This window comes from Corvus cornix, chromosome 2 (assembly GCF_000738735.6).
Source record: "Corvus cornix cornix isolate S_Up_H32 chromosome 2, ASM73873v5, whole genome shotgun sequence".
Classification (NCBI taxonomy): domain Eukaryota; kingdom Metazoa; phylum Chordata; class Aves; order Passeriformes; family Corvidae; genus Corvus; species Corvus cornix.
Genome location: NC_046333.1, coordinates 24,679,498 through 24,693,013, shown reverse-complemented (window position 1 = coordinate 24,693,013; position 13,516 = coordinate 24,679,498). Strand labels below are relative to the sequence as shown.

At 37.1% G+C, this 13,516-nt stretch overlaps 1 protein-coding gene across 8 annotated transcripts in view; it reads left to right on the top strand.

Moving 5' to 3' along the window:
* The window catches only part of AMPH (amphiphysin), a 136,604-nt gene that overhangs the window by 54,773 nt on the left and 68,315 nt on the right, over positions 1 to 13,516 (top strand). For all 8 annotated transcript variants that reach the window (XM_039548661.1, XM_039548660.1, XM_039548658.1 and 5 more), the window contains exon 2: positions 11,607 to 11,687. The gene's annotated coding sequence lies outside the window, so the exon portion shown is untranslated. The remainder of the gene's footprint in view (positions 1 to 11,606; positions 11,688 to 13,516) is intronic.

Here is a 13,516-nt window from a genome sequence, read left to right as displayed (position 1 = left end):
GAGTCTCTGGGTGGGCAACATCTTCGCCTCAGTGCATGCTGGAACAAATGTGGGTGACTCTTTCTAGCCTCAGCCAATTCCTTTCCAAGAAGTATCTGTGGAAATGTGACAGATCAGACTGGAGGAGGCAGTCAAGATTAGGCATCTGTATTGCTACTTTGAGCATATGGACTAATTTAGAAGCCAGACTGATAAGACACAAAACCACTAGTAGCCTGTCTTGTAGAGATAGTGATGTAAGTGGAAGGAAAACAAATTAACCTGTTTTGACGCTGTGAGATGAGAAGTAAGTGATCTCTGTTAATTTACCCATGTCATGAATGGCTGTAATCTTTTCTCTATTTGGCATCATCTCTGCATAGTTACTAATGTAAATGTAATTTTGTGGCTTAGGATGTGGATTATAATATTAAAGGCAATCATTAGAAAAATGTATTATATCAAATCAAAGTATCTCTTTTATAATTTTTTTCCTTCCCAGCAACTCTGACAATTTCTTCAAAAACTTTTATCTGGTTCTTACTCCACACTGAAGAAACTGATGTCATTCACAAATTACCTCTGTTTGCCTTCTGTGATGAGAAGTAACATAGAGATATCTATAATGCTATCAAATGAGATTTTCCAACTTCATATCATTCTACTGAAAGGACATATTTTGCCACTAATGCTCTCTACCTACTTAATGCCAAAATCCATCTATTTTATTAAAAATTGGTTCTGTTTTATTTAATCAAAATCAATAGGAAATATTGTCACTGATCTTGGAACTGCAAAAATCAGATACAGCAGTGGGAATATAAGTGGAAATAGCCTGAAAAGCATCACTGTTGAAAGCTAAATTCCTTAAATTCTGTGATCCACTGGAATCATATCATCAGAGTTGAATAAACAAGACTCTGCCACATATATCTTGTGGAACTAAACAGTGGGAAGATGCATGTGCACTTCAAAGTCTGTTATATTGAATTATTGAACGAGATCTTTTTATTTGGCCACGTTTGTTTTTTTTTAAAACTGCCAGCAGCCAAGAAGAACACCATATATTTGCTGTGATAAATCCAGAGAGACAGTCTGTAAAGGAAAAAGTTGTCTTTTTCCAGGTAGAATTTAAATGTTTGATTAAGAAATGAAACAGTAGTAGCTACAGATAAATTAGAAACTTATATTTGATATCTCTCTTCTTTGCTCAGAAAAAGAAAAATTAATTTAGAGTTAACACATTCTCTGTTAGGTATCACTGCTGAGGACTTTGGGACAATAAATTATCTTAGTTTACTTGCGCAAGGATGAGCCTTACTGGCCCTTTTGTACAGGAGGCTGAATTGTTTATTGTATTGTGGCTGCTTCCGGCTTAAAAAGATTTTTGCGCTAAATGTTTTCGTAGATGATTTTAATGTTCCTCTGATAAGTTCTCAGAGCATATTTTTAAGAAGTACTATATAAGTAATTACTCAATTTTGAAATAACAATCTAAATCTAATTTGAAAAGGTTCAAATTGAAGTTTCATCAATGGCAATTGTTTCGTATTTGATTCTGTGCTTTTTATTCCTTGGAAATATGGTGGAAGAAAGTTTATCAAGTGGCCGCTTAAGCCTTTTTTTTCTTCATTCTTAAGTACTAGAAGTATCAAGTAAATAGACAGCAAAAGAACTAGCTGGTCACCAGGTAAATATAGCTATCAGAAGTTAAATTATTAATCATGTCTTTTGGCAGGATGTTCAAACAACTTGAGAGGATGGTCCTTTGTCCTCAGTGCTATAAAGGGCAGAGGTTCAGACAGTCTCTTGCTTTGAAAAGCTTGCAGCCCAAAAGTTAGTAGATCAGGTAAATGAAGTTGTTACATGAACAAACTGAAATGCTATCAAAGGCAGTAAATAAAATATTTCTTCTATTGTTAATGTTTTTTGGAGGGAGCAGTTTTAAGGAAAGAGTCTGCTCAACAGTAAGGGTAGAGAACAAGCCAAAGGGTAGTAAGAAAGTGGAGGAACAGGTAAGATGGAGGGAAATAGGAAGTAATGAGGAGAGTGTGAATCTGAGTGCACAGCTAGTTTCCAGAAGGCAAAGACACACTGGTCACTATTAGAAAGCTATCCAAGTACTTTTCAGCTACATGACTAAGTACAGGCAGAAACAACAGATGACAGGATTTTTATTTTTTTTTTAAATTCAGCAGAGTAATGTTTTGTTTTATTTGAGATTACGTAAAGGACACAGAAATTCAGCCAAGGATGTCATTGCTAATTATTCAGGCAGTTAAATTTAGACCTTATTCAATCAAAAGAAGTAATCAATCTTTTCAAGAAGTATGAGAGCAACAATAGCCAGAGAAGGGCAAAGAGATTGTCTTTGCAGTTCTTTGAGATGCCTTTTTGTCTCGTTCTTTCTCTTCTTTATAGGTCTAGTGCAGATGTTCTGAACACAACAGATTTCTGTACTGCTATTCACAGGAGGATAGCCCAGAGGTTAAGATGCTAGTCTAGAATAATCAGATTTTGGTTTATGATTAACCTTCTCTGAGCCTGGTGTAGAAGTTACTTGCCTTTTCCGTACCTTTTTTGCCCAATGGTAAAGTGACCAAAAAATGCATTATTATTGTATTAAACAATTTTGTGAGGAAACAGAAAACTCAAAAGTTTGAGGATCATAAGTGTTGCTATGGTATTAATAGTTCAGTTCAGCAGCCCACACATAGGCTGCTTGAGTTGTATCCTGCCTTGCCTCAAGCTATGTCATGTTTGCCAACTGCACAGAGGTGTTTGAGACATCCTGTGTGATCTGAGATGACTATGGGAAAGCAAACGAATCAAACCTGTGATTTCTCAAAGTTGATTCTTTGTTTTTAGCTTGGTTCCTATTCTCTCATAATCATTTGACTCCCACTTAATTCCTTCTTTGATTTCTCACTCTTTTTTTCTCTATATATCTTGGTCTATGTTTTTTATTGTTCCTTTCCATTTTGTTTTCCTGTTTAAGCAACATTCTATGAAAATCACCAGTCATGCACCATTCCAGCATCTCTACCTTGATGCTGTCCTCTATTAGATAGGCTAGCCTCACATACAGTCCAGGGAACAGCTTCTTTATTGTTTGAAGCTGTACCAGGTTTTCACATCCACCAGGGATAAGCACCTTTCAGAATACATACAGAGAGTATCTGATGAGTCCCCTTGTCATGTGGGACCCCATAGCATTAAGTTTTGTGAAGTTCTTAAGAGAAAAGCAGAAGTCCCTTGCAGTACACTGACACAGCTGTTAGTATTCCTTCCCTTCTCATAAGCAAAATGAGGCCTTTGTAAACTTGAAAGCTCATCCTTCAGTCTCCTTACATTTCTACTGCCCAGCAAAGTTTTACTGCTGGACCTGTTAGGGTTGTACTTTATGCAGAATGGTAACCACCTGCTATTGTGTTAAATTTTGCAAGGGTGCATACTTCCATGAAAGTAGATTTCATTTAGATGAAATTTGCTGGATGGTGAAAAGAAAAGGGTGAGCAAAGGTCTGCCTATATATTGTGGTACACTGCAATATGCAGGTCAGTGTACTCTGTAAAGTACTTTCTGGTTTTAACCAAATGACCAAGGACTAAGGCGGAAGTCTTTGGCTTCATTCCAAAAGCAATCATAATCTTGTTTATTTTGTGGATCTCTTTAGAGCATTTTTATACTATCTGGGCAATGATGAACAATTAGATTCTGTGATTTGCAGAAAGGTTACTATGATCATCTCTCATTGCATAGTGTTTACATTTGTCATTTAGGCTGCATTTCCCTCTTACAGTTTTGATTATGAGAATGTAGCTAATCATAGTGATTTATGCTTGTCTACATACTATTCAGTACTCTTCTCATTTGTTAAGCAAACTGTTATGATGCATCATGGTATTTTACAGTACTCAAAGCACCAGCAAGCAAAAGCTTACAAAAAATTAACAAAAGAAATCATTTGTAAGAGAAGTGCACCTTTTTGCTTCTTTAAGCAGTGAATACCTTATCAGAGCTTCACAAGCAGTAGGACAGTCCATCAATAAGAAAAATCCACTGGGTCTATAAAAGGTAAAGAGACAACATCAAGAATTGATTGAAATTCAGTTTTCGTGGTTGGGAAAGGGCTCTACAAGTACAAGTAGTAGTGCACAGTTGTCATGTATCTTCCCTAGTCATCTTGTTTGAGGGGGTTTGGAGAGAGATTCGTTAGATGTTAGGTCCTGTTATATGGACAATTAGTCTGACCCGTAGAGTTGTCTTAATGCTCTTCCATACTGGAGAGTGCCTGGTACCTAGCAGCTGCCCTCTTCCATTACTCAACATTTCATGCATTCACACAGTTCAGGATATGACTTCTCCTTGGCTTTGTACAGCAGAAATTGCCTATGTTACACATTAGGATAGCAATTGTGGAGCTGCACAATGCCACTAAATGATACATTCCCAAATGCAGTTTACTGTGATGGCCTTTCTTCTAGGATATGATCCACTGTGTCAAACTTGAGCAATAAAACTCAACTGTAAATGGTGGACAAATTAGCATTATTGTGCCTAGTGTAGGAGAAGACCTAGGAGGGGTCTGAGGAATCATTACCAGTACAATAATAAAGATATAAAATACATTACAGGACAGTGAAGATTTTATGTAATTTGATGAATGATCAGTTGTTCTATGTGTCATTAATAGTGCCAGTGTGCACAGAATAAAGGACTGGTAACCACAGATAGCCTAAAGCTGATCTGGAAACCTGAGCTAAGTTCAGTCATTTTATAAGATTAGTAACAGAAACCAGCACCTCACAAAGCAATTGCTTTTAAGTGAAGAGCTTTATTGTGGTGTCTGTGTTTTCTGTGGTAAAAATTTCATAGGAAAATGCTCAGTGTCCTGTATTAATCAGGTTTTCAGGCTTTTGAGAGTCTGTCAATGGCAAAGGGATTTTTTTCCACAACCTTGCAGCAGATATTAATGAGAACAAAGGCTTCAGCAAACATTTGTCACTGTCAGCTGGTGTTTTTTCAGGAACGCAATGGTGAAAGAGCAGCAGGAGTACAAGGGCAAGGCTGAGTTCTTGAAAAGCGTATGACTATATAGCATGGAGAGTATGAAATTCAGTCAACTGCTTAGAGAAGTGATTGAGCCTGTTGCATTAGAACTATGCTGAGATCAAAATATTCACAGCAGAACTGAAACTGAGCAATACACTATGCTATTTCAGACACGGGAATCTTAGCTCTGTCATAAAATGGTAATTTATACTTACTGGGTGTGTTCAGTACTAGAGAAAAAAATTAACAGGTTTTTAAAAAAATCTTGTATTTATTATTTTTCTTATTATGAAAACCCATCTAATTTTTAATCCTACAGTGTAACAATATGTGCTAGTTTGAAAACAAACCAGTGGGGGATCACAAGTCAGAATCATAATTTAATAGGAAAATTAAAATAAATGCAATAGTACAAGAACACTGACAGAGTCAGGATACAGCCTGACACCATGTTAGTCAGGGTGGTGGTAGCAGTCCAGATGAAGTGGTTGTGTTGAAGTGGTGATCCTATAGAAGGGTCTGGTCTTCACCTGATGGTTGAGTGGTAGCTCTTGTCCTCTGGGAATCCAGTAGGTAGGGTTGCTTGTGCTGTTCCAAACCCCAGATTATATCCAGAGGGGAATGCTTGGCTCCTCCCCCTGGGCAGAGCATCTCAGAGTGGGATGATGTAATTCTGTGAGTCATGCAGTGGGTCCTTGATGGCTCATTAGCAGAGATAGTACCCAGAGGGAGTTATCAGGGATGAATCATGGTAGGAAATAACAACCACTACCCCCATGCTTTAACAGCTTGTGAAGATGGTAATAGAATACATGCTTTTGGTTACATCTTACACTGTAACCTAGGACACAATATCTAAAAATATCTCATTGCCCATCTTCTTTTTCTGACCATATTTTGAGATTTCAATGCTCAAGTGAAATGGAGGCAGAAGACTGTAGACTTTGACATCATGACAGAAAAAGATTGGTTTTGTTATTAAATGCTGCCCAACTAGATTTTGGCTTGTTAGATATGAATGTTACCTCTTTGGAGGAGGCTTTCTGTTAGCTGGACTAAACAAATAGGTCCATAAGCTTTATACTTCTATATCTCTAATCCACTGTACTGTCTCTTCCTGCCTGTCTTTGCAGCAGAACAACTAAGCAGCATCCTTGTAATGATTCTCCCTCTGTTTTCACTTCAGCAACACATGTGCTAACTGTGAGGAGGTGGGAATCTTGTGTAGCTTCAATGACTGTTGAGTATTCTGTTTCTTGTGCTAACACCCTGCTGTCATGCTTGAGTGAAAGTCAGTATATAAGTTTTGAAATTAATTCTATACCAGGGTTTATACTTTAATATGTTATCTTCCTAGCCAGCTTTAATTTCTGGAACAAACAGGATTTCTTAAACTTTGCTCCTACACTTCTCAAATACCAGCTGGGTATCATGGACTGTGCATAACTTTTCTACTTTGACACTTTTTTATGATTTTGTGGTATTGGACACTTTGTATAGCATCCCATAACATGAAAAAAAAATTGTCTTTTTAAACATGGAGGTGCTTGTGGTGCTTCTGTGGGTTTTTTTGGTGGGGGGAGATGGTTGGTTTGGGGCAGGATGATTGGTGGGGTGGAGTTTTTGGTCTGTCTGGAATTACTGTCAGGCTCTGGTAAGCCTGGGGCCATGTATGTTTGCTTTATAAGTTGACATATACTACTACATAGTTGGTGAAGTTAAAATACAATCATGCTTACTTCGAACTTGACTCACTGTGTTTCTTTTTTTTAATCTCAGATAAGCATTGTTTTGTATCATAAGAAGCTTCTTTCAAAGCTATTTTATATTGGGCAAATACTTCTTTAAATTTTGTGAGCATTTTCTGATATCCATATGATGTTTTGCACAAGGGTAACTTTAAAATGATTTCTCCTCCATGGTTGGTTTTCATTTTAATCAATTTCTGCTCAGAAGTACCATTGTGAAACTCCTTTGGAAAACTGCACATATTAGTCATGCAGCCCTAGTATTTCTTTTACAGGTTGTAGAAGAGTATGGTATTAGGTAAAATAAAAAATGTTGTGGAATTGTGTTGCAAAAGGATTGTGGAACAGTGTTATAGATCCATGAGTTTGCATTAGTGAGATCCAGAGCACTTTACTATTCTCAAAAAATTTTGGACAGGGAGTCCATGGCAACAGTTTTGAACTCTCATAAGTGTTTGTCTTACTTTTCACACTGGGGTTATTCTGTTATACCCTAAATTGTGCTACTTTTGGCAGATTAGATTAACTTAATGTTTTCAGTATTTTAACGATCCGATCGATTTCTGATGAAGTCTTCTCCTAGGTAGCACTGTCTGAGCAGTCATATCTTCCTGCTCTGTGTGGTTTTGAACATGTTGGTTGTTCTTTAAGAATACTGATATGTGACTGGGGATGATGCATGTTGGGACGTCTGATGAGGTCAGTTCCTGCCCACCCTGCTGCTGCTCTGCAGGAAGCTGAGCTGCCCTTGAGGCAGCTCCTGGGTGGCCACAGCTTACATCAGAGATTCAGCTTCAGGGTTGTTTGTTTTTTATTTAATTTTTTTTTTCTTTCCTTGAACTGCCATAGTCTTAAAAACGTTTTTAGGAGAGGATGCCTAGGCCTGTCAGGGTGGTAGTCTCAGGAGGTGGTGTAACACTGTCCTTTTTGCCTCAAGACAAGAGTTTTCAGTGTAATCAAGCTTTTTCAAGCTAATCTGTAGTTTATTTTACTATATTAGTTTCTTTGGTATGTTACAAGCACTTAACAACATTCACATTACAATCATTCTAAAACTGCTCATTTGAATTCAAGATCCTCATACAACTGAATGTATTATATGCTAAATAAAGGCACTTAGAAGACTAAAGGGGGTATTGTTTAATCTTACATCATCTGAAAGTTTTATTGAAGATGCAGCACCTCCAAATGGAAATATTCTTGACGACATTTATAAATTATATCAGACATGATTAATGTTCTTACTCAAATTTTGTGTGTTAGTGTAGAATTTGCCATATGTTATGTCAGTACCACATTGCCTGACAGTTCCTCTCTACATGTATTTACTTAATAGTATCTAAGTTTACCATTGTATTAAATTTAACTTTTACTTCATTCTTAATGCTAATTGGACTTAACAATTTAGTTCATATATTCTTAGCAACATGCTGGATCAACACTGATACTCAAGATACATTTTTAAAAAATCTTTTTATGTCATTTTAAGAGGAAGCTTAGTGGTAGGTGATTTAGTTTTATTAAATGAAATGAGGTAGCTTTTATCCTAGTTTTATTTTAATAGGGTGAACACGTTAATCAACTATTTTTATACAATCTTCGAAAGATTGCAAAAACCTTGAGTATAGAATATTTATTGAGATTCAGCTCATGTCCCTTTCTTTAATTTTTAGAATTTATTTTATTGTAAATGATACAGACTGTTCATACACACTGATAGTTGTTCTCAAACTTAACATCAAATGTTATTTCTCTGTATGGGTATGCTAAGAAAAAATAATGCTACCCACTTGTCTTCACTAAGTTCTGGACTCATTCAAGCCCTACAGGCCACCGAATGTTCAAGATCTTTGATTCCTCTGCTCTTTTTTTTTTCCTAATAACCTGAATTCAAATCCATAATATGGATTACTTACCACATGGACCTAAAATAAAATATTAGCCACTTATCAGTCCAGATTTCCTTTCTTTAGCACTTTGTAGAGCCCTCCAAGGCTTCTGTGAAACACAGTCCATCTACTCTTCTCCTGTCCTCATGGGCCACCAATAAACTGAGCTATTCCTGTTAATAAAGTTTATCCTTATCTAGAAGGGTGGTCAAACTGAGGCTTAAGGGGGAGGTTAGGCACTTGCTGCTCCTGAGCACAGCCTTCATTTTACCATCAGATGCTTTCCAATAACCTGTGTGTTTCAAATCCATTTTCTCTTGTTCTGAACCTAGTTCTACTTGCCTTTTCCTAACCCTAGCCATAGACCAAACCCTGACTTTAACCCACGTATTCCACAGAACAAGATGAACAATATGTTTAAAATTTATTTCAGTCTGTCCATGAGGTGGGGGTGGTGGAGTTAGAGTAACCCATATGTAGGGCAGACAAGCCTTCATCTGGCTTTAACCCTACTCCAAAAGCACCCTATAGGTGCTGATCTAACTGAGCAAAAATAAACTATAAACTATAGACTTCTGTTGACAAGAGACTTCCACTTTGAGACAGAAGTGCACAAACAAGTGCTGAAAGGTGGGTCAGTTTCTATGACTGTCAGCCTGGCCACTTTTCTGTTTAGACTGCCAATGCTAAACTTGTGAATACAGCTAGGTTGGTTGTAAAAGGCTGAGCTACACATTCAGTAGTCCATGGAGTTATATGAGTGGGATCTAAAAGAATGTGTGAGGAATAGTTTATTTTAGCCCCAGTCTGCTCCACGGTCTCTATATGGAATTGTGGGGATGGGATTAGGGTTGCTTTTAGCAAAAGAGTAAGTGAACCCCAGTTATCTGTGTACATTGCATGACCTGCAGGACTTCCATGAGGGTAAATTTCTTTAACTAATGACAAGCCTCTGGCTTGGAACTTTTATATCCAACCATATGACCTATTTATAGTTCTGATTTGGATTGGGAAAATTGAGAAACTATTTTATAAATTATCTGGATTAAGATTAGGATTGGTGTTTGTAGAGGCTAGATTATAACAACTGCATCTTAGTTCAGCTAAGTATCTGTATAGAAATAGAAAACTGGAGATAGGATAAAAAAACCCCAAACCAAATAGGAGGTAGGTGCTACGGGAGGTTGTTCCCTTCTGAGCCTTGCACTATTGGGCCTGAGTGCACATTTGAAAACATAGATGTGCGCCACTGATACGGAAAAAAGACTCTATAATGACAACTTTTGATGCTGTAGTTTGTTATCTATGTTATGAATTGCTCTTACTACAGTTAACATGCTTCTTGCTTCAAATGTAGTTTGAATGTATTGCCATGATTAGGAGGCTTACCTGGCAGCGACCTCTTTGAAAAGGCAACGTTGGATTTTCTGAAAGCCCCCGGTGCAGATCAAAGCCATGCCACAGTTGGGGGCAGACTCTGGCTCATTGGTGACAAGGAGCAATGTGAAGGCCTGTGATGATTCAAAGTGTTAAATTAAATGATTTGTCTGTAAAATTCTCTGTGATACTTACTAATATTTTATGAAGAGGTTGGAGATGAGAATGTATGAGATTTTTGGGACTAGTTATCTGTTTTAAAAGCAACCAGAAATGCCCACACATGCCAAAAAATGAACATAGCTATTGGCAGCAAAAGGCTACTCTATGTCTTTTTTTTCTTCTCTGATATCATTCTTTCTGTCTTTCTGCTGTAATTATGCCAAAACTTCCTTGCACATGCCATGTCCACAGGTAGCATTGCGTCACTTTCATGATCATCTTGACGTCTGGTTTCCACAGTAGCAATGCTCACCACCCCTTTGTGCAGCCTGATTTTGTGCTGTGAGACTGGCTGGGCTTGGGAGAGGAAGGTGGCCTGAGAAAGAATATGGTACTACTGGAGCTGTACATTCTTTGTTTTGAGAAGAATAGGTAGTAATGTTTCTATGTTTATTGATATTATCTGCTAACTGCTACTGTTTCAATTTTGTGGGGCTTCTGGGTTTTGGTTTTGTTTTGGTTTGTTTGGTTTTGTTATTAACTGTGCAAATAGATAGTTTGGTCAATTTGTAATGGGAGAGCAATCTGAACATCAATATGTGGGATGGTTCATTCCCACAAGCAAGTACTCCGTAAAGATTTGGGGATTGCTTTACAAGCAGGGTGAAGCCTATTTGCAGCTATGTTTAAGTCTTCAGTATTATAATGAATGGATGGCAATGGGATTTAATAATAGAATGCATTTATTGTGGTTAAATACAGCATAAAGCGTAGCTGTGTCAAATTACTTTTGAGATTGCTGATTGAATAGTGCTTATTGCTGAATTATTGTAGCATACTTATTATCTAGTGGACAACAATTTACTTATGAATTAATGAGGGGAGCAAAATGAACACCAAGTTTTAAATAAGCATCAGCCTCACAGTTCTTTAATTTTTAAGACTTTATGTTGAAAATCATGCAGATAAGAATAATGTTAATACTGTTCAATGTAATGAGAAGAAAAACCTAATGAGGTTTTTTTTCTTTCTTTGTCTGAGACAGACAATAATTTGTAGTGCCAGCAAAATTCTCTCATTCCTTCTTGCTTTGAAACCATGGGAGCCTTTGCTAAAAGAAAAGTTGTTTCACTAAAAAAAAACAAGAAACATTCTCCCAAGGACTCCATACTTGGGAGTATATTTACACACACACACACCCCCACACCATAGTCCTGCTTTTATCCTTTATTTTGACAAAATAGTGTCTTGTGGGAACTTTGGAATTGTAGAGCATGAAACACCCCGAAAAGTAAAATGCTATTTACACCTAACTGCAAAAACAGAAGTGTTGAAAATAGCAGTGGTTTTGATTTGTGTCATAAATATTAAATTATTACTTTTCCTTTCACTATAGGTACTTCAAAAACTAGGAAAAGCAGATGAAACTAAAGATGAACAGTTTGAAGAATATGTTCAAAATTTCAAACGGCAAGAGGTCAGTTACTTTTTCAGTTTCTTTAATTGCATCTTAAAAATGCAGTATATTTAACTTGCTGATTTTGAAGAAGGTGTTGCAGGGGAACAGGTAAAATTTTATTTTTTGGTAGGTACAAGATTTTGTTCTGCAATTTTCAAACAGAGATAACAGTTGTATTTGTGCTTGCAGAAGTCTAAAACATGGGCTGAAAATAAAAGGACATTTGTAGTCATATGTAACATCATCATGCTTGAACCGCTTGAGATCAGAGCGACAGTACATTTTCACTAGTAATTGAGAATAGAACCCAACCTCAATTAAATGCAGCTTAGTGCTTGCCTTCTTACAAAGAAAAGTATTTCCTTGGTTTCATTTTATGGATTACTTTCATCAGTGCTATATAATAATACTGGTTTTCAAGAGTGAATAGATTAATAGTTTCAGATTGCACTTGTGTTGTAAAGCTCCCCGTGGGTGCTGGGGTCTATGGTGGCAGTGCTGATGAAGCATAACTGGGAAGCAGTGCTCAATTACTCTTAGTGTTATAAACACAACACAGGAAAGCAAAGATGCTCCAAGGAGTTTATAATCTACTCCCAATGCAATCCTAAATTCTAACCCCAATTACTTGTTGCTTTGTTGGACAGACTTTTTGGCTCTGAGGTGATGAATTGCAATTTATTACGTAGTACCTTTCTAGTACAAATTAATGTCTACCATGAACTGTGGTAATACCGCCAAGAAAATAGTCTTGTTACATAAGAATGAATTGACATATCTGTTGTCTTCGTGAGCTGTTATTTAGAGGTCCTATAGAAAGGCACTGGAGATGAGAACTACTCCCACACATTTTACACAATGTAAAATTTGGCTCATGTCAATGTTTGCAATTTCTGCTCTGAATCAGTCCTATTCTACCAAATGCACTTTTCTCCTTTCTGTGTAAACGCAAACCCTGCATCCTGACTGCTAGAATGCTTATTAACTCTTTTGTCACTTAGCCTTTATTTTCCTCTCTTGGTGTAGAAGAGAGGGAGGTTTCAAGAGCTATTGAGCTTTCCTCTTCACCAAAGAGAAAAATACTGGGAGGTAAAAGAATCTGTTTCTCTGAGAATGGTAGTTCCTTCCCCAAATTTCTTGAGGTCAGGAAAATGGTGGGATTCAATAGAAGCTTTGAAACCCTACAGAGAAGTTATATTTTCCCTTTTCTTCCCCTTCCACTTTTCCAAGTCTTCTTGACTTGACTTCTTGATTATCCAATGTTGTTGCTTATACTCGTCCGTACCCCAGCTGCTTGCACAGCTAGTAACCGTGTTTGTAGAAATAAGGTACATCTCTGAGGGGTTACTTTGGTGTAGGAGCAAATGGAGTATCCCCATGAAGAAACAGAATATGTGGTACTTTTTTCTTTTAGTTCAAAATTCTGAGACAAAAAAAGAGGGGAAAGAGAAAAAAAATCCTTTTAAGCAAAATGATGTCTCAAGTATTGGGGTTTTTTGTCCTTTACCAAAAATTTTCTGTAATGGTGATTTTAAGCTGAAAATCTTGCTTAGGGCTAAGGAGAATCTTAGCATTACTTTATTTTTATTTCCTTGTTCTTTGATATACATAGAGACAGTAACAAACAGTAAAGGACTTTGCAGGAACTGCATGATGCTACATCCTAAATGCGAATGTGGCTTGGGACCAGAGAGGGAATTGGGTTGGGAGGAATGACTGCAAAGGGAACTACTACAACCATCATGACAGTCACATGCAGATTAGGCTAGGTCCACTGACACACCAAATGAGAGAGAGTGTATATTTACTGAACTAGTCACGCATGCTTACTGTGCTTTCAAGGAGTT